This window comes from Cricetulus griseus, assembly GCF_003668045.3.
Source record: "Cricetulus griseus strain 17A/GY chromosome 1 unlocalized genomic scaffold, alternate assembly CriGri-PICRH-1.0 chr1_0, whole genome shotgun sequence".
Taxonomy (NCBI): Eukaryota; Metazoa; Chordata; class Mammalia; order Rodentia; family Cricetidae; genus Cricetulus; species Cricetulus griseus.
Window position 1 is genome coordinate 204,132,346 of NW_023276806.1, and position 19,605 is coordinate 204,151,950.

At 41.9% G+C, this 19,605-nt stretch overlaps 1 protein-coding gene across 2 annotated transcripts in view; it reads left to right on the forward strand.

Moving 5' to 3' along the window:
- Positions 1-12,266: 12,266 nt before the first annotated feature.
- Aass (aminoadipate-semialdehyde synthase) overlaps positions 12,267-19,605 on the forward strand; it is a 60,994-nt gene continuing 53,655 nt past the window's right edge. Inside the window, exon 1 of one of the 2 annotated variants that reach the window (XM_027389977.2) lies at positions 12,267-12,393. The gene's annotated coding sequence lies outside the window, so the exon portion shown is untranslated. The remainder of the gene's footprint in view (positions 12,394-19,605) is intronic. The other variant, XM_027389978.2, reaches the window with a different exon arrangement.

Here is a 19,605-nt window from a genome sequence, read left to right on the forward strand (position 1 = left end):
AAAGTTGAAGATACCAAGGACCAAGATTTCAAAGAAAAGAAATCTTGTCCTCAGAATTCTGTTTGGCCAAAATACTGGTTGATGGTAATAAAACTGAAGTTGAAAAGAAGTGACTGCTCATCAATGCAGCCTTTGTGAACAGTTACAGAACAGCTAGTTTTAAGTTAATTAGCTGTCTCCACTTTCCATCATGCCTTTTTATAAAGATAAGTAATGGTGGGTAGAATAATTGATGTTTCAGTGTGAAGTATGACAGAACAGACATGGATCAGTTAGGATACAGTGACTGCTGAGACTATAATTCTACTGTGTTGAGGCTGAAAGTGTATCCAGGCAAGGGTTAAAGTGATGCTGATTGGCCAAAGAAGTGGACTGTGCTGCTGAGTCTGTTTGCTGTCCTGGACCCTTGCTTTGATCCATACCATGCCCTTTACCCTGTGTGCTCCAGGAGACTCACTTCTGTGCATCCCATGACTCTACTGCCCTTGCCCTTTGGCTTCCAGGTGGGTTTAAAGGGAATCAGCTATAAACATAGTAAGGTGGGAGAATGAGTATGTTATGCCATTTTCCTCCTTTCTTAGCATTGGTTGGGGACAGTGTTGGCAATGGCTGCACTGTATGTTTAAAGTTTCTGCTCAACTGTTATTATTTTATAGCTCCAAACACCTTTCACTGGAGATATTATAGTCCGTTTTTTTTGGCCCCTTCAGTTCTGGTGCAGCAATGATTTCCAGCTGTAACGAATCCCTGGGTATATCGGCAAGTCATTGTTGTTCCCTTAATCTTGCCTATAACTCTTTGGATAATGTTTCTTTAAACAAAGAAACAGACTTTGTGTTTGCCTTTTCCTTCATCTGTAACTTCACTTCTAGAGGATCTGACACCCTCCTCTGACCTCTGATGACCCTGCACTTATGTGGTGTAATTGCATGTAGACAAAACATTCATACACATAAAATAAATCTTTTTAAAAATTAACAAAAAGTCATCTAGGGATGTCAAACAGAATTCATAAAATATAGGCCCAGAAGGCAATTTGTAACTCCAGATGTGTATTACAGAAGGGAGAGGAAGGGACAGCAGTGTGCCTATTGAGTTAGGGAGCCAGAACTTCAGGTTTCAGAGATCTTGGCAGCCATGTACATGCCATGAGAAAGGGGCTTCCAGGTGTCAGGGCTTCAGGTATCACAACTCTTGTTTCTGGTTGAGATTTGAAATGTGTAAGTAAAAGCATCAGTTCATGTGATTTGGTTTTGACATAGACACCAAACATGAGTTTATATGCTGCATACATTTGTTTGTTTATTTTGCATGTTAGTTGAACTTCTTTATAGTATAGGCTATGAACTACTGTATTCAATATAAATTCATCCTAATTTACGGTCAGAACCGATGCTTACTTAACAGAGTGAGCTATCTCTGCTGGTCATGGTGATCAGTGTATATGAAAAGAGAGCAGAATTAAGCATTTCTTCCCAAATAGATACATACATGGATTTGGATCCAGGTGCTTCTTATTGGACATGTCAAAGACACAGTAGGATTGGCTGATTAACTCAGGATTCTTGGAGTGCCACATGGTCAGTCCATAAGAACACTAAGAGCTGATAATTTGAGTTCATGTGGTGTCAACTCAAAATAAATTGTTCGGAACTAGATAGAAATAGAGATAGATAGAGAGGAGAGAGAAAGGCACAGAGAGACTGACCACATTAAATGTCAGTCTATTACTTTATAATAAGAACCCCACACTGCTGCTTACAGTATAGTCCATTCTGCACAGATGTCTCTGCTGTGTTGTTTCAGCTCCTCTCCATCCATAAAAACGAAGGGGAAAGCTTCAGCTTTAGCTCTACTTCTTTAAATTTAAGTTGTTTGAGAAGTTGGTACATGAGTACTGTATTTACACCATTTTTAATCCATTTCTCCTTCTTCTCCCATGACTTCTTCTAAAATTATTATCTGCCTCCCAAGTGCCAGGACCAAAAGTGTGCATCACCACCACACAGCCCAAGAAGCATTTCCAAGTAAGCATTTCAGGTTAATTGCCTAGAAATATGTGGAGGATGAGGGGGGTATAAAATTTAAAATATGTAACCTGTAATTTTTATTTACTTTTGTAGTTAATTTTGGAATTATAATTTTTACTATTTTATTAAAGAGAATTGCCCAGAGCCCAGAGAATATTTTAGGCCCCTCATATCTGGATCTATGCCTGCATTTCTATGTGAGGATATGGATACTATACTGACCTGGCCAAGGACTCCCTTTTTTATCTTTTGAAAGATAACATGCATCTCACTATCATTTCCTCATCTTACCATTGCTTCAGGGAGAAAACAAACAATGAAATTTCGGTTCTTTATGTTAATAAATCCCTTCAGTCACTCATTGAGACAGCAACTGTGGTCTCTCAGAACAAGGGAATTCCTTAGTGTCTTCCATAGTTCATTCAAAAAGATGCTTGTCAAATTTGCTGCTCTTCAATGCAATGTTGTGCATTGGAATCATATGACAGTGGCATTTTCCTGGCCTTTCCCTTACATCTTAGGAGTCACTGTGCCCTGTGTATCATGCATAATAGAAACAATGATGTCTTTTGTGAGGCTGAGTTCAGCAACTCTCTATAGCTTTGGTCAGTCTACTTGATGACAGGCAGGGATTGCAGACTTGTCAGGGATCGAGGTAGCTTAAAACACATTTACACCAGTTTCTTTTCCTCCGTTTTGGTCAGTGAGATATTCTTGCTAAATACGTCTTCAGACATTGCTGGATGCTTCTCCAAAACCATACACATAGTTATGAGAAGATACAGATCAGTGCAAAGGTCTTGAAAATTAGACCCTGACAGCTGGGTGAGCCTGAATTTCCAACTGATTTGGGAGATCACAGCAAAGCTGCACTTCCACTTTGGTTTCTTTGGTTGTTGAAAGCAAGCAGTCTTTCAAAGGTCAATCCAGTAAAGTAATCTTTACTTTGGATTCCTGTCTGTCTAGCTATTGTATGTGCTCCCCTCCTTTGGTCATTGCAGATTTTTATTTGGTCTTCAGATAATGAAACATGAATTAGCTCCCGGTTCCTGGGTGCTGAAAAGTGGTATTAGTTTCTTGGAGATATCGTACTAACTGGGTGGCTTGAAACAATGAACACTTAGAGTGTCAAGGCTCTGGACATCATAAATTTAAAATCAAAGTATAGATAGGCCTACATTCCTTCCAAAGACACCATGGGAGAATCCTTCCTTGCCTCTTCCAACTTCTGATGGTCTGTGGAGCCTAATGGCTGATAGTATTATAGCAGCAATTCAACTTCCTTTTCCATCTGGCCTTCTTGGGTTTTATAGGACATCAGTTTTTGCTTTGTTTTGTTTTTTGTTTTTTGTTTTTTTTGAGACTGAGTCTCACTATCAGGCTGGCCTTGATCTCAACAGAGATGACTCTGCTTTCCATGTGGCATCCTTGGTAATTTCTGTTTTTTTTTTTTTTTTAATTCTCTCTGTGTAGCAGAAAGACAAGGCATGACTTTGAGAATCCTCACTCAAAACTGGGAGGGGGCATCCCCAGACCCTTAGCCTGTTCTTCTAAACAGCTGGACTCTGTACTATGCAGATGACCAGGCTGATGATGAACTGTAACAATTAGAGCAACACTAGTAGATGAGGCAACTCAATTCACTTTGGCACACTGATTCAAGGTCCCAACCTCTCACTAAGTTCAAAGTATCCTTGCAATCAAAGGGCACCAATGGTTAACTAGGGGACAACTATCTAAATTCTAAGTCCTCTTCCTGGAATCACCAAGATTGTACTCAAGTTGCCACACACTAAATGCAGCAACTGTGCTCTTGTTTTTGAGGCAAACACATTAAGTCACTTCTGTGTGGGTCATAGAGAAAGTCTGTTCTAGAAAGCTTGCCTTGAAGGACAAGCCATTAGCCAATCTTCATGTGTGATAGTTTACAGACAGGAACTGTTACATAAACAAAGGAATCTGAAGGGAAAGATATGTGCTACTCATCCTTCACAAGACAATAGAGGCTAAGCCTCTTCCAATAGCTCAGCTCGGAAAGCTGAGCTTTACAAATGGGAAAAGATGAGTCAGTGCCAACACTGACTGTATGTATGCTTGAATAGTCCTTCATGCTCACACAGCTAGAGGACTTTTAACAGGAGCAAATTCTCTGATTAAATATGACCCTGGAACTGTTTCTCTTCCAGAAGTTGTCTGGTGGTGCATACAGGTAACAGTTATGTCCTGCAAAGGACATCAGAAATGTAATTTCATCATCACACAGAGAATTAAACCAACAGAGCATGTGCCAAGTGTCAGTACCCCAGGGAGCAGCAGAGATGGCTCCGATATCTTTTGCTTCATAGTTAAACCTATGTCCATCTTATACAGAAGCAAGGAAGGAATGGGCCAGCTAACAAAGAGACAGACTGACTAGAGATGGCTGGTAAGATTTGTTGTCTCAAGCACATCAGTGGAAAATTATTGAAGCTTTATGACTCATGCAACTTGGAAAGAGAAGCACAAACTACTCTACTCACTTGTGCTTTGAGGGAAAAAGGCTGCCACAACTAGGGTTATATCCTCTGTCTCTGTGGTAACCCAGAGGTGGAGCCAAATCACTGCCCCCTACTCAGGAGAGGGACATGCCTAGGAAAAGGTTGGAAATTAGCTTTTATCCATATGTCCCCTTACTGAGGAAAAACAGTTTCCAATATGTGCTGAAATCTTCATGAGTTGGATTGAGACCTATGACTCCATGATTGAAAAAGCTCAAGAAGTTACTCAAGGCTGTAATAAATGAAGTCATTCCTCCTCTGGGCTCCTGAGGTATCTCCAAAGTGACAATGGGCCTTTTTTATTTCTAAAATAACCCAAGAGGTCTCACAGATACTGAGCATAGCCTGCTGCTGCCTTACCTCATGACTGCAATTAGTATTCCCATCCCCTGGGAAAAGGAGAGAAGACAAAATATCAATGCAAAACACATAACTCAAAGAGGATGCATTGTCTTTTTCAGGAGTCAAATATTAGTAACCCTGACCAGGGATACTTTTTTAGGTTAACCTCAAATTCCATGTTTCAATATGGCAGCAGTATTGTAAAGTTTTTACAGTTAATAGAACAAAGAAATTCATAAATCAACACATTTTTCAAATGCATTTGTATGTACATTAGGTAGGTGAGTTTCAGCAAAATTGGAGAACCTCAGATAAACGGCTCAGATGCTCTCTGATGTCACTTAAGTTTTGGATTGGTGGAAGCTAGGGTCTATTTGTATGTTCTAGAGGACTTACCTAACAGTCACAGATGTTAGGTCACATTCAGAAGAGGGTAATAAGTAGCTAAGAAGGGCGTTAATATAACCTTACATAACTTGGCTCTGAACCTGCAACAGTCTAGCCTCTCCACACCATTGAAATTCCTGTCAGTCAGTAAGCATTTGTAGTCACAACTTCTCTCCATAAACTTTTGTTTACTCTTCTCTTGGTTGGTCAAGCATCACATTTTGCCCATGTGTGGGACCAAATATTATTTTGGTGATCCTCTGGTTTTCAACCTCCTGAACCCTCTCACATTTCCTTTACATCAGGAAGGTTGATATATTTTAGATCTCTGGATAGGCAGGGTGTAAATTCCAATGAAGACTGAAGAAACTCAATGGATCTTTGATTGTAAGAATCATCAACCCTTAGACACAAGGGACTGAAGTCTCAGAAGGAGAAATTCAACCAGAATAGAAGACATGGAAAGTTAAGGAGGCACTGGAAGAGAAGGTTCCCCTTAGCTAAGCCTGAGTCAGGATGAAGCATTTTAAGAGTCAGGGATTCCAGCACAACTAACCACATTTGCTATACAAGTTGCTTACATAGAGAAGGTATTCTTTTTAGATACAGGTTATTTCAAATAAGAATGTTAAAAATACCAGTGAATTAACCTTAAGGCCTAAGGATATATGACCTTCAATATGGCCATTTTACATTTCCAGCTGTAAAACTGCAATTTTCTAGGAATCTCATCAGGAAACACCACTAGCAGTAAATGGTATGTTTCAATCCCCTCATGCAAACTTTATGACCCTTGAGGGAGAAAGCTTGGATCTTTTTTCTAAAATTTGTCTTGTTAACTATTCCCAGCTTAAGTTCTTAAAAAATCCAAGCTCCAGGAATCCAGTCAAAGAGAGGGAGGAAGGAAGGAATATATGAGCAAGGGAGGTCAAGATCACGAAGGGGAAATCTACAGAGACAGCTGAACCAAGCTCATAGGAACTTGTGACTCTAGACCCAGTCTATTATGAACTTTTACTAACAAGTTTGTCTTTATTACAAAGGGAGCTGAATTTCCTGGGTAACAAAATGAGAGATGCTCTTGGAAGTATTAAAGTGTTTAGAATCTTCTTGCTGTTGCTTCTTTCATCTAAATGTGGTGGGTGGTGGACCATACAGGATCTCCACCCATAGCTGACCATAAGAATTCCAAGCCTGTGAGTAGTTCTGCTATTACCTTACCTAAAGGGATTCTTGAGGATAGAGAAGGTGGGCTTCATTTTCAAGAAAACCTGGGAGTTAGGCACGATAATAATTGTTACTTAAAATTTTGTACTTATTAAAATTCCTTTAAAAGTAATATTTGTTTCAGTAACACAGGCTAACTAGTTGTGCTGCTGGAGTGTCCCTTGGATCCAGGAAATCCCTCAAAAGATGGGGAGGAAGAATTGTGGGGGACAGAAAGGTTGAGAATGCCAGGAAAGTACAGCCTGAGTCATCAATCTCTGGGGGTCCAGAGAGACTGAAGAAGCCATTATGGAGCCTGCATGGGTCTCCTTTAGGGCCTCTGCTTATATGCTATGGCTGTTGGCCTGGCATTTGGGGGGAACTCCTGACAGTTGGAGTGGGGGATGTCTCTGACTCTTTTGCCTACTCTTGGGACCCTTTTCCTCTTACTGGGTTGCCTCACCCAGCCTTGATGTGAGGATTTACATCCAGTCTTATTGTGTCTTATTATGCGGTGTTCAGTTGGTATCCCCGGGAGGTCTGCTCTTTCTGCCAGGAAATGGAGGAGCAGTTGATCTGGAAGAGAGGGGAGGTGTGTGCATATGGGAGGGGCTGGGAGGAGTGGAGGGAAGGGAAGTCATGGTTGGGATGTATTGTATGAGTGAATAAATCAAAATTAAAAATAATATTTGAAGTTTTTCATTCTGTTAGAACATTGTACTTATAATAATTCCATTGTATATAAATTATATGTGGTGTCGTAAAAATTGCTGTTCACACAAGAATTGCAGAGTTTGAGAAAAAACACAACAAATTTAGAAATGTTAGATTTCTTCCTCTTTATCTCAAATATCTATCTGTTACGATAATGCTCGAGGGGAACCTTGGTGGATTCCATGGTAGGTGAGGGTGACAAACATGCCAGGCAGATAGAGCTTAAGTGAGAAGTTTTATTAGAAAAGGAAAGGGGGAGGGGAGGAAAGAGAAAAGAGGTAAAGAGACAGAGACAGAGAGAGGACAGAAGAGAAGAAGGAACAGGAAAAGTCCTGTCTGCCCCAGGAGAACATCAGGAAAAAGAGAGAGAAAGCATAAGTGGGCCCTTTGTACCTGCATGCATACTAGTAGTTATGCAACCCTGGAATGATCAGGGTACCACCTGGTAACAGGGGCAGGCCAGCATCATGCCTGAATCCTTAGACCATCTCTTTCCTCTTTATGACAGTGGGGCCTAAGGGCACTGGGTTTCTCCACAGAGAAGATGATGGAGGCTAAAGTGGAAAACTAAACCCAAATATTAGCTCACATATATTGGGAACATGTATTATTTAATCATTTTTAAAAAATATATTTTTATTTTATATGTATATGTGCCTGCATGTATAATGTGCACTATATGTGTACCTGGTGTCTTCAGAGGCCAGAGAGGATGTCTGTAAGCCATCATGTAGGTGCTGAGAACGGAACCTGGTTCCTCTGCAAGAGAAGCAAGTACTGTTAATTATGGAGCCATGTCTCCACTCAGATGCTATCTAATCTTGATCTTTCCTGCTCTTCTGATGAAGGAAAATGATAATGAAGCCTAATGGACATGGCTTAGTTTTAGGGAGGTCAACATTTTTGTAAGTTAGATTATGTTTTGTGTAGAAAATGAGATATGTGGGGGGGGAAATAAATAAATAAATAACCCTTTTTATTTTTCCTTTTCATTCTTTTTTTTAAAAAGTGAGTTACTTGGTAGAACACCTGGGCTAGTATGACTTTTCCCTCTCTACATTGGGATTCCATGAAACAGATCTTATTATCCTATCATCACACAAGGGAATAAAATGTTAAAACAAACAACAACTAAAATCTAAGCAACCTACCCATGATCTTCAACTTGACAGGAGAAAGTGAGGATTGTTTTTTTTTCCTCCATTTTTTAAAAATTTAAATTAGAAACAAGATAGTTTTACATGTCAGTCCCAGTTCCCTCTCCTCTTCCCCTCCCCCCCACTAACACCCTACCTATCCCATACCATTTCTGCTCCCCAGGGGGAGTGAGGTCTTCCATGGGGGGTCTTCAGAGTCTGTCATATTCTTTGGGATAGGGTCTAAGCCCTCCCCCATGTGTTTAGGCTGAGGGAGTTCCCTCTGTGTGAAATGGGCTCCCAAAGTCCATTCCTATGCTAGGGATAAGTACTGATCCACTACAAGAGGCCCTATAGATTTCTGATGCCTTCTTGAAAGTGAGGATTGTTAACTAGGCTGTTGACCCATAGAGAGCCGAGATTGCACACTCTATTTCATGTTGGTTTGAGGCTGGCTCTACTGGGGGAGCAAAGCTGAGAAAATGAGAAAGCTATGGAAGAGTGAGTAGAAATTTGTGATTGGGTATGCGATGACAAAGACAGAATACAAACCAACCAACTTCCAGGGAAAATTCATATTTTCTCTCCAGTTGGAGCTATGAGTGGAGTTCAAAAATGTTCTATTCTCTAAGGCAGCAGTTTTCAACCTATGGGTCGAGACCCTTTTGTGGGGTTGAATATCAGATTTCCTGCATATCAAACCTTTACATTATGATTCATAACAGTGGGAAAACTACAGCTATGAAGTAGCGATGAAATAATTTTGAGGTTGGGGGGAGTCACCACAACATGAGGAGCTGTGTTAAAGGGTGGTAGGGTTAGGAAGGTTGAGAGTGAGAACTGCTCTGTTCAATAGCTAGACGTACCTGTAGATGTGAGAAAAGAAGAAGAAACAGCTCTTGCCTCAGTGGGAGTAAGGGACAGTTTCTGTTAGAACCAGATGTGAGTGATCATGGCCCAGGAGCACAGACTTAGGTTACCAAAAATTTCAAGCTCCAACACAGCAGTCATTTCTTGCAGTGTTCTATGAGCAGAACAACATCAACAACAGAAAGCATATGTCAACCACTTTTCAAAGGCAGTGGTAGAAACATCAGGTAAGTTGTTTACAGTGAATCAGGGGAATCTCTGTAACAGGTCTCGGATACTGTGTGGCAGCATTCTTTAGGTTGGTGGAAAATGTTTTACCTGTGAGTCACAGGATGCTAGGTCAGACACAGAGAAGGCCAAGGGGTCTAGTGATAGTAAGAGATAAACAGTAACTATGCAACATTCCCGTTTCTCCACAATCACTGCAGTTCTAACTAGTTGTGGCGGTAAGAACCTGAAGGTTAGGTTAGGTGTCTTAGAGTTTCTAGTGCTGCGATGAAACACCACAACCAAAAGCAACATGGGGAGGAAAGAGTTTATTTTGTTCACAGTTCCATAGAAGAGCTGATCACCAAAAGCTGTGAGGGCAGGAACTCAAGCAGGGCTGGAACCTGGCAGCAGGAGCTGATGCAGAAGCCATGGAGGGGTGCTGCTTACCGGCTTGCTCAGTCTGTTTTCTTACAGAATCCAGGACTACAAGCCCCCCAGGCAACCCCACAAGCACTCTGCCCTCCCCAATGAATCACTAAGAAAATACCCCATAGACTTTCCTGTAGCCCAATCTTACTGGAGACATTTTCTTGATCGAGGCTCCCTCCTCTTGGATGATTCTACCTTTTGTCAAGCTGACATAAATTATCCTGCACAATTGATCCCTTGCCGACTAGACACAGAAATACGTCACCATTAAGCCGCTTCCTTTCTCATTTAGCCAGAAGATCTCACATTGAAAACATACGTAACTTTAAAAATCCCAGTCCTTACAAATTCAAACACATCAAAAGTCCAGTCTCTTCAAAATAGCCAGTCTCTCTAAAAATCCAAAACCTTTTTTAAAAAGTTCAAAGTCGTTCAGCCATATGCTACTGTAAATATCAAAATTTGCTGAAATACTTGCTTCAAGAGGGAAGAACTAGGGCACAGCCACAATCTGACCAAAGCAAAACCAAACTCCCAATAGTGTGAATAACTCTGTGTCCAATTTTCTGGGATCCACTCGTTATCTTCTGGGCTCCTCCAAGGGGCTTGGTCACTTCTCCAGCTCTGCCCTGGGCAGCACACACAGGTTGTGGCTGGCACCATCCCATTGCAGCTGCTGTTCTTGGGGGTCATCCCATGGTGGTGGCATCTCCAAAATGCTGGTGTCTTCTGCTGCAACTGGGCTTCACTTTCACTACCAATCTCTCCTGGGCTCTCTTCAGGGACTCCAGCCCTGTTACACAGTACCAAACCTCAGCCTCTTTCCATGAACCCTTTACACCTTTGAAACCCTCACCACCTGGATGACTCTTACACTGCAAATACAAGAGACAACCTTGGCCAAGTCTGAAACATAACTTCCATGTACTGACTCCCAGGAAACCCAATCTGGAAGAGTTCATCTTGATGACATTGATTCCTTTTTAGTTACTGCTAATTTCTCAGTTTCAGCTGACCAGCACTGATTATTCCAGCAAAGCAAGGTGTCATTTTAGTAGTTCAGCTGTCTTGTTAATCTGATTCTTCAGCCCCCGCTAACCAATACTACAGAATCTTAATTCAAAATGATAAATGGCCCTGCTAGAGTCTTTAAACTTCTCTCTGAAACGTCACAAGCCAGGCCTCTATCATCTGCATTGCCCTCAACATTTTTTATCTTCCAAAGTCCTACAGAACAGCCCACTGAGCTCTTAACACTCGATGGCTTTTCTATTCTAAAGTTACAAAGTCCTCCACAGTCCCCTCCCTCTCCAAAACACATCGGCAGGTATCTCAGAGCAATACCCTACTATCCTGGGACCTGCTGTCTCCAATGGGGTTTCTATTGTTGTGATGAAACACCACGGTGAAAAGCAATGTGGGGAGGAAATCTCCATACAACATTTCACCATCAAAAGCCTGGAGGGCAAGAACTGAAGAAGGACAGGAACCTAGAAGCAGGAGCTGATGCAGAAGCCATGGAGGAGTGGTGCTTCTGGGCTTGCTTCCCATGGCTCGCTCAGCCTGCTTTCTAACAGAACCCAGGACCACCAGCCCAGGGATGGCACCAACCACAACGGGCTTCTCCCATGAACCACTAAGTAAGTAAATGTCCTATATAGGCTTGCCGACAGCCAAATCTTATGGAGACTTTTTCTTGATTGAGGCTCCTTCCTCTCTGATAGCTAGCTTGTGCCAAGTTGTTATAAACTATCCAGCACTTTAGGCTTATTTGCAGAAACTTGCCTTCACAAGTCTAAATGCAGGAGAAACTTTTGACAACAGGAAAGGACGATGCCCTTCCAGCTATTACCCCGAGGCTCCACTATCGCTGAGACTAGTCTTTATGAAACACTTTTTGCAGCAACACACCATTCTGTAATATATTCGTCATCCACAAACTTCCGTTCTTTGGATGTGGTGGAGTCGGGTTCTCAGCTATCAGGATTCTAAAAGCACGCTAGAATTCTCATCGTGCTGGACTTTCTGTTCCTGTTACAGGCTGTGGGAAAAGGTGCATTTCATAAAACAGACATGACACATGAGCTTCCGACTTTTTTTTCCCAGGAGATATGCTAATCTACTCAGCAGTTACTGCCCAGACATTTCTTTCGTTCTTTTTCTGTCTTCACTGACCTTCTGCCACAGGCAGTTACAAACCTGGTCAATAACCATCTAGGGAGGACTCGAGTTAAGCTCCAGGGTCAGAGATCTTTCAGGCAGATGAACCTTAGGGTAGAACAGGGGCAGGGCATGACCTAGTACCTGGCAGCGCCGCCGATTGGCGGAAGAGAAGGTTGTTCCTTCGAGGCTGCCGCTGATTGGCTGCAGGAGGGAAGACTTGTGACGTACTTAAAAGTTGAGCAAACACCTCCTCCTTCTTCTCGCTCCCCCCCGCCCCCCCAAGCCAATATTTTTTTGCAGGGAAATCAGAGACAGCAGGGTCCAGACTGAGGAGCTCCGGGCGGCGGGGGACTACTCAGAACTCAGGAGGTGAGAAGGAAGCTTGGAGGGCGACGCGGATGCAGGCGCGATCCCTGCGTGCAGGATGCGTTTGGAGCCCCCGGCTCAACCGCGGGACTACAGCTGTTGGCCCGGAGGTCAGGTCCCGGAGCAGCGGCGGGACGACGCCTAGGGCCCCATGGTCACAGAGCTAGGAAGCGGGACAAGCTTTAGGCCTTGCTGCCCAGTCTGCTCAAAGGGAGGAAGGGCGGTGGGCTCAGCTCTTCGGCTTCTGAATAGGAAGTTGGGGGGGGGGATGCACTTTTTCGGGGGTGGGCGTTGGCGGTTGTGGTGCTGTTGCTGGAGGATACGGGTTGATGAGTTGAAATTAAAGTTGCAGAGTACATAACTTTTTTTTTTTTTTCTGTTGGACTGAAAGCTTCCTTGCGGGTGGTGGCTGATGGAGGGTGCAAGATTGCCCTCCCCCCTCCCCCTTTGACTCTGCAGAACTGTGACCCTGAACTTCACACCTCTAGCTGCAGGCTTAGGGCTGGTCACTCTGTCTGAGATAGAGACCTGGCTGGGTCAGTCTGTATTCTAAATGAGATAGGCATGAGAGAGAAAGTTGGATAAGTTGGGGTTCTGGGCTCCAAAACTCTAGATTACCCCGGGCGGCTGTGCAGGCCAGGCCAAAGCTCAAGGAGATGGCTCTGTGGATGCACTTTGTTAAGAGCTCTGCTGGTTGGATGAAGAGGGAGGGAGTGAGAGAAGATGAATAAGCGAATTCATTCCTAAATCAGTAGAGACTGACGTTTCTTGGATATTATGGGTCATGAATTGTGAAAATGTGGGCAAACGTGTAGCGGTGACCAGCGTTGTGAGGCTGTGTACACCACACTGGATGGTTAGTAACGTACACGGTGTTCTTCCAGTTCTTTGTACAAAACACGATGGCATGGTATGTGTGTGCGTGCATGTATGTGTGTGTGTGTGTTGTGTATATATGTGCGCGTGTGTATTTTGCTACCCGACTCCTCCCTGCCATGAAGGTGAGAGGACCTCAGGCTGTATAAACTTGTTGGCTACATAATCTTGTTGTCATTTCTGCAAAGTGACATAGGAAGACAAATATTGAGTTTGTTTATTGGAGGTATTTCCCCATTCTTCTAGAAAATCATATTCCTTGTCACATTTACTGTATTCATGGAATCGAAGGTGTCTTCAATTTAAGATGCTTCCCTATTTTAGAGATGCTAAAATGTGAGAGAACCTTGTTGAAATAGAGTTAAAACGGCAATGAATTTTACACGTTCAGCTGTTCCTAAAGAGTGGCGTTCAAGACAGGCTTTTTCAATTTGGGTTCTATTTTTTATTTTAATTTTGATTTTTCTACTGGAGAAGCATAATTTACCACAGTGAGGTAAAGAGCAAGGGCAAGAAGTGTGTTCGACTAGGGGGTGGCTATGCTCACACTGGAGGAATCAACAGACTTGGACCTTTTTCCTTTCTTCACATTTATTGTTTAGAGCATATGGGAGGGGTTCCGGTCACTATTGAAGGTTCACAGCAGACTTGAGTGTTAGTTAGATGACTGAAAGACAGGTAAGGTGTGAATCAGGTTCATAGAGTAAGTTTATGGTGCTGGGACCATTTCAAGGAGGTGAGCCTGAACTCCTTGGTATCTGTCTCCTGCTGGAGACATTGGTTTCTGGTTAGGGTGGTTAATGATACACCTCTGGAGATTTAGGAGACTGCCCTGCCTTCCTCTGTGTTATCTTCATGTTTTTCTGTTTGGTGAACTTCAGCTGGATATGTCCAGGCTGATTTATATTCTAAAACTTCAATACACTTGAAGTCCACATTGCTGACTCTTGAGCTTAATGGAATCAGAATTATATTGCTAAAGGAACTTTTTTCTTTTCTTTTTAGAAAACATTGTGTTTAAACCCTTTATGTAGTCTCCCCCGCTTCCCCCAATGTGTGTGTGTCTGTCCTGGGGTGGGGAAGACGCATTGACAATCTAGTTCTTATTTATCATGCATGCTCTATTGCATAGGTTTTGTGATGATTATTTAAATTTTCTCATTATCTACTTTAAGATAAATAACTTAAATTTTTACCTGCTCACAAAATCATAAAATTATATTAATTCGTATCACGTGCTGATTTGATAACATGTATATATTATGTACTGTTTTAATCAGGATAAATACATCATCGTCTCAAACATTTGCAGTTTCTTTACTAAGAATACTATAAAATTCCCTTCTACTTTTTCAAAATACACAGTACCTTAGTGTTACAGTTACCTAATTGTTCAATAAATTTACTCTTTGTTTTTAAATGTTTGAGGTTTTCTGATGTGCCAATCACTTAGAATACAGAAGGGAGTAACTCATATTTCCCATCCTGGACTGTAAAATTTAGCAAGGAAACATTTTTGATTGCCCTGCAGTTCAGAACTTTGTTTTCCATTTCATCGAGTCTAAATCTGTGAGCTAGGAGAGTCAGGTTTTTGTTTGTTTTGTTTTTGAGACAGGGTCTCACTATGCAGCCCTGGCTGTCCTGGAACTTACTAAGGACCAGGTTAGTTCCTCACTCACAGAAATCCACCTGCCTCTGCCTCCCAACCACTGGGATTAAAGGCGTGCAGCACCACACCTGGCTTTGAGAATCAGGTTTTTCGATTGTTGTGTGACAGCAGCTGAGGGACTGAGCCAATCAATACGAATATTCTCAGACCAGATAAATTAACAGTAAGAGACCAGTCCTCAAAGACTCTCTGTTCTCTGTAGTTACCATTGTTGCTGTGGGAAAAAAAAAGCCCAATAGAGGCAATTTGAAGGGGAAAAGAGTTTTCTTGGCTCACATAAGAAGAGACAAAGTCCATCATGGAGGGAAGACATGAGAGTGTGAGTGTGAGGATGCTAATCACATGTGGTCCAGAGTTAAGATGTAGAAAGGCATGACTGGCTGTGCTCAGGCTTTCCCCTTTTCATTTTATTCATCCCAGAATCCCATCCTATGGGATGGTACCACCCACACTGAGGGAGGATCTGTTAAAGCTCTCTGGGGATGCCTCACAGACACACCTCTGCTATTCTAAATCTATCAAGGTGACAAATGGAGCTTAATCACCACAGTCCAGGTGATTTTAAACTTTAGTAATTTGTTTTTATCTCTTGTGTTTTTGCTTTTTTAACCATTTGGCCAGCACTTTTATAAATAGGTTCAACATGGAAGCATTTGAGAACTGTACTGGGGAAGAGGAAGTGAAAATCTGAGGCCAGTGCCTTTGCAATTCCAGGCTTGGTTCCAACAAGCCTTGGAGTTGGGAGGGATTTGGCTTAGTTAAAACTAAGCCATTGTCAGATGTTCTGTTGACACTGGAACCCTTGAAGTTCCCAGGAACACTATGGTCTGGGAAATGGGTAAGAAGCATAGGTATGAAGTCACTATGTTACTTCACATATACTAGGACGATATAGCATATGGAAATATACCAGTATGTATTTAAAAAAATACTAATGTGTGGGGGTGGAGAAATGACCCAGAGATTTAAAAACACTTGGCTGTTTTTGCAGAGAACTAAGTTTGGTATTGAACTTCTATATCAGGCAGTACATAATATACATGAAACTGTACTCCAAGGACTTGGATGTCCTCTTCTGGATATGGACACGCAGGCACATGCACTCACACAAAATAAATCTCAAAAAAAAACCTCCAAGTATATTTTAAAATACATCTGCAATTTTTGAATGAACCAAAAAGACAAATATAAACAATTTACATTTCTTATATATTATTTCTTCATCTATTAACTCTTTCATAGTCTCTTAATATTAAATCCAGGTGTATATCTCATTGCTGCAAATAACTTGGTATTGAAAAACATGTCCATGTGATTTAGTAGTTTCCATCACTGAATTAAGGGGAGTAGGATTGTTTTAAAGAATTAAAACAAATGGTCCCTAAGGCATGCCTGAGTATAAGGGCTAGAGATGGAGCATTTGGTCTTAATTTCTCCAAAGTGAATGTACATTCCTAAGCTTATTCATGTCCCAATGGAAGCTGTAGGAGTTAAGGGAAACCATGCTTAGGTCTTTATATTTTGTTATTGTACAAAGGCCTAGTGCAGTGGTTCTCAACGTTGTTAACACTGCAGCCCTTTAACACAGTTCCTCATGTGGTGACCCAACAATAATTTTTTTTGTTGTTGTTGCAACTTCCTAACAGTAATTTTGCTACTTTTATGTGTCATAATATAAATATCTGATATGGAGGATATATGATCTGTGACCCTAAAAGGGTCAGGACTCACAGGACTCACAAGTTGAGAATTGCTGGTCTAGTGATTCCTAAGTTAAAGACATTGCTTTCTTTTTTTTTTTCTTCTTTTTGTAAGTAGTTGTTGTATAAAGATTGGAGGAGCTTAGAGGGATTTTTGATATTTGCTAGAAGAATTAAAAGATCTGTGAAAGGCCTGGGGAGATGGCTCATTTGGTAAATTACTTGCTATGCAGATGTGAGAACCTGAAAAAGAGCAGCTGGAGATGCTGTTACCCAGTGAGTTCCATTGCTGTCAGCGGATCTCTGTGCAGCTCACCGCGAGGCTCCCGCGACTGTTAGAGGCATTTTAGGTTCCCAGTGAATCCCATGTGAGTGCGGATAGACTGTAGAGCTATTTTTTTCCCCTCAAAAAGACACAGGATACTTAAAACTTACATGCTTGAATTTGAAATGTTGACCTTCAATGTGTTGGAGGGAAAAAGATTAGAAATTTCAGGGTGAAGGTCTCCCCTTACCCCTTGATTATGTGATACCCCCTTTCTCTTTTCTTTCTCTTCCTGTGTCTCCACAGCTCTTTCCCCTCCTGGTCTCATATTCTCCTCACTCATGCTGCCCCCTCTTATCTGCACTCAGTAATGTCAGCTGATTCACTAGAGTTGATGGGTAAGCCAGAATCATTCCACCACATCTGAAAATAAATATGGCCTTTACTTCCTAATATTTTTTTCAAAAATCACAAAATCCTGAACCAGGAAATCCAGAGCAGCTCTTCAAGTCATTGCTGGTAAGTGTCTGCTCCTGCAGTGTAATTCTGAAGTCCCCAACTGATGCTTTACTTATTTCGCCCCTCACCCCCCATTTTCATGGTGCTGGGGGTAGAACCTGCTTTCCTGCTAGGCACACCACACACTCTTCCTTTGAGTTCTATCCTCAGTCCCTTTCCTATTTCTTGATGACCTCAGGTGACTGGGAAGCTCTGTGTTGAGAGCAGGTTTCAAAGTTCACCAAGTCACAAGTGACCCGTAATAGCTCCAATAATCTCAGCCCCTATTGTTCCCCAAACACACAGAGGTCTAGAATTTACCTTGGCAGGAACTCAGGAAAGACTTTCAGTCGACAGAGGAATTTGGGTCAAGAGGGAGCATTGATGATTGACTAATGTTGGGTGCCAGACTTCTTTCTGAAGGCAGAGCTGGTGAGAGTAGCAGTATGTCAAATCTCCTTGTCTAGGACAACCCCTGGCCTTTGGCAAAGCAGAGAAAATCAGAGGTTTTATGCTTCAGTCTAGGAATTCTGCTTCTGCACAATAGAGAACCACCCAGTCAGACCCCAGTGTCCTATTCTTTATCTGTGAGGAAGGGACAATAATACTATCTACCTAAGAGTTTTTTTTTTTGCAAGAAAGAAATGAATTAGTAAATTCATTGTAAATTAGTAAAGGGTGCAGCATAGTTCAAGGCTTATGGTATTTAATCAATGGTCACTATTTTATTTAGATGTAAATTACAGGAATTTAATAATTTTAGAATTTCTTACAAGAAGTGACTAGCTTTCTAAGAGAATCCTGTTTATGATGGTTTTGTCTTCTGGTTCCCTTAGACTGTATGGCTTTGCATGATGTGTGTTCACTGTCGTCTCCAAGCCCATACCTACCCCAGAAAAGGAGAGAGTGTCACTGAATTTGGGAAGGTGACCTTGGTTAATAATCAAGCTTGGATTGGGGCTTGGGAGAAGGGACACTAACTAATGATAATGTGTGCACATGCCTTCATTTAGGGACCCAAAGGGAAACACATAATATGGTTACCTGTGAATTTAAGAAGTGCAGTGTGTGTGTGTGTGTGTGTGTGTGTGTGTGTGTGTGTGTGTGTGTGTCCATGTTCAAAGGAAACACTGTCTTTGGAGTGGTATTTAGGAACAAAGAAGTTCAGGTTCATGAGACATTGCATGTGACCCTTTGGTTGGGGAATAGTGTTATGGACATGGGCTTGAGTTTAATGTAGTTTCTTTGAGTAACAAACTTCTATGAGTAAGCCAAAAACTGCATGTCGTGTTAGCAATCCTTTACTGAAATGTCAAACACCAGTTTGTTTACCTGTATGATGTGTAACATGTTCAGCTGCACCTCTCTTGGCTCTTGGTGAGCTTTGTGTGTGGAGACAGCATCCCAAAAAACTTACTGGCTATGAAAGCTTCCCTGAGCCATTGACTTTCAGGCTCTTGTGTTTTGAATTTTAAGAATGAAATGCATACCACAGAAGACGAGTTTTAGACAGAAGGTTCATTATAGTTCATAGGTGGGAGCTTAAGAGTGATGGAGAGGGTCCTGTTTCTGTATAGCAAGAACAGGCAGGCCTAGGAAACAGCAGACTTCCTAGCTGCTGCTCTAGGTGCTTTGAAGGACTTATGGCAGGACTTGGGTGAGACGTGGGGAAGGGGAGGGCGTGGTCAATCCAGTTGGGTTACCCACAGGTAGTTCAGGTGCTTCCTCACAATTCCTCTCACAATGTAGTGTCTCTTCTAGAATTCCTGGTCTTCAGCAAGAGCATTCTCAGAACTACTGTTTGGGGGTCCCTACCTACCTGACCATTTTCTATCTTTTGTTCTTATCATAGAGTTTGTCCCTGCCAGAGCCTGAACTGCTTATGCTGCTGTGTGATTTCTTCTGTGTGCCGCTCTCTCTTCCTGGACAGCTTCGTTCTTGCTTTCTCCTCTGTTGAAGTGCTCTCCACATTTATAGATAGCAAGTACTTAAGTGTTTGGTCACTGTCACCATCTGTAAGAAAAGTATTCCTTAGAACTTGAATTCTCAAGTAATCAAAATGTGTTACTTCATAACATAAAAGTTTTGCCATGTGCTATCGGTAATGAGTAGGAAATTTCTAGATCTATAGTGGGTGGGACTATTTTTTGAGAAGTTGTAAACCCCATAATTTACTATGAACCTTGCATAGATAAAATAATAACATC